This window comes from Elephantulus edwardii, unplaced genomic scaffold, assembly GCF_000299155.1.
Source record: "Elephantulus edwardii isolate Elephantulus edwardi_28Jun2011 unplaced genomic scaffold, EleEdw1.0 scaffold00580, whole genome shotgun sequence".
NCBI lineage: Eukaryota > Metazoa > Chordata > Mammalia > Macroscelidea > Macroscelididae > Elephantulus > Elephantulus edwardii.
This window is the reverse complement of record NW_006400330.1, coordinates 1-1,975: the sequence shown is the minus strand read 5'-3', so window position 1 is coordinate 1,975 and position 1,975 is coordinate 1. Positions and strand designations below refer to the sequence as shown.

Here is a 1,975-nt window from a genome sequence, read left to right as displayed (position 1 = left end):
TTGACACAGGGACCTGCCATCCTTGCTCACTTTGGACTCTGTGGTATCCAAAGTCAGCCTTCTTTGACTCAGCTTCCCAACAACAACACTGGATGTGTCGGCCTCTGGCGCTGGTAGAGCCCAAAGCTGCAGCCCGAGACTGTCTGCTGATGACCTGGATAATGTCTCCCCAGATGCCTCCATCTTAACATCTGACTTACAGACCTGGGCTTTTCTCTACAAGTACGTGGGCATTTCCTTCAAATAAGTATCTTTCTCTGTCTCCCTCCTTTCCGTTCCTCCCTTCCTTCCTTCCTCCCTCCCTTCTTTCCTTCCCTCTTTCTCTCTCACTCTGCCTCCCTCCCCGGAACCTAACCACATCATTAAGTTATCTAGTTGGCAACTGGATAGAACTTCAGAAATAGATTATCTTCTTGGATGATTTTGTTCTTTAGGGAAGCAACACAGGTTTAGTTGCACATCCTGTTTAAAATGAGGATTTCTTGGCTTCAAGAAAAGAAAGTAGTTGATTTGGAGCGCCATTTTAACCCAGGGATTTTGCACAGTGAGAGGATGTAGATGGTATCTCTTTTCTCATCTAACACCAGGAAGAAAATCTAGGAGGCTGTTTATATTTTAGTGACCCGTTTCTGGCTAATCAAAGTGGTGCTTCACTCTAATGACTGCTCCTTATTCACTGGAAGGTCTTCATTCTGAAGACGGTACCTTTAAAACCAAGGTAATAATGGGAAAACCAATAAACAAATATTTGAAAATTTTAACATCGGAATCAGGAAGTTGGAAATTAAAACCTCAGAACCTCATCACTCTAAGTTTCTGAGGATTAAGTCTAGGAGTAATTCCACGACTTCCCTCCTCTTTGGAATCCAAAGTAGATGCCTAGAGGCACGAAAGTACTGGCCCACAAGGATTATTTTTTCTTTGAACTGGATTGGATTGGATTGGATTGGATTGGCTGGATTGGATTACATGAGGCCGACCTAGAGGGGATTAAAGTGCATTTCCAGTGCCACCAATTCCCTGATTTTCCCCGCCCCTGGAATTGGGGAGGAGCCGCCTGCGATTGGCCAGCCTCTCCATGACGCATCTTTCAAGCCTCTAGGTACTGCCCATCCTTAGAGATGCTGGAGAGGAGAGAGGACTTGAGGGACAGTTCAGTGTGTCTGAGTTGACTTCTCCAGAGATGGATCGGAGTCCGGCTGCATCTCCCGGTGTTTCCCGGGCCTTCACAGAAGAACTGCTCTGCGCGGTCTGCTATGACCTTTTGCGCGATGCAGTCACTTTGCAGTGTGGTCACAACTTCTGCCGCGTGTGTGTGACCCGCTGGTGGGAAGTGCAGGTGGCGCCCACCTGTCCTGTGTGCAAGGCCCAGGCCTGTGCCACCGATCTCTGCACCAACCATACCCTCAACAACCTGGTGGAGAGGCTGCGGCGCGAGGAGGCCAAGGGCGCGCGCAGGACCAGGCACCGATCCCCGCGCTACTGCCGCCAGCACCATGCCCCGTTCAGCCTCTACTGCTTCCAGGACAAGGAGCTTCTGTGCTGCTCGTGCCACACAGACCCCCGGCATCGGAAGCACTGCGTGCGGCCAGTGAAGGACACTGCTGACGACTTACGGGCCAGGTGTAGAAACATGGAGCATACACTGCGAGAGAAAGCCAAGGCTGCGTCGGCAATGCGGCAGTCCTATGAGGCCATTACCAAGCACAATGAGGAGGAGGCTGTCTGGCTGGAAGGTCAGATCCGAGAGAAGTTTGACAGACTTCGAGATTTCTTGATGCAGGAGGAGCAGACCATCCTGGACGTCTTGAATGAGGAGATGGGACAGAAGCAACGTTTCGCAGAGGAGAAGATGAAGGAGCTGGAGAATGAGACTGAGGGCCTGGCCTGCGAGATTGAGCGTCTGCAGAACGACATGAAAGAAGACGATTTTTCTTTTCTCAAAAAACAAAAGAGCCGGAAACGACGACTCTTC

General features: G+C 50.3%; 1 pseudogene; it reads left to right on the top strand.

Annotated features, from left to right (window-relative positions):
• Nucleotides 1-1,180: 1,180 nt before the first annotated feature.
• On the top strand, nt 1,181-1,969 carry LOC102854552 (annotated as a pseudogene).
• The last annotated feature ends 6 nt before the right edge of the window (nt 1,970-1,975 follow it).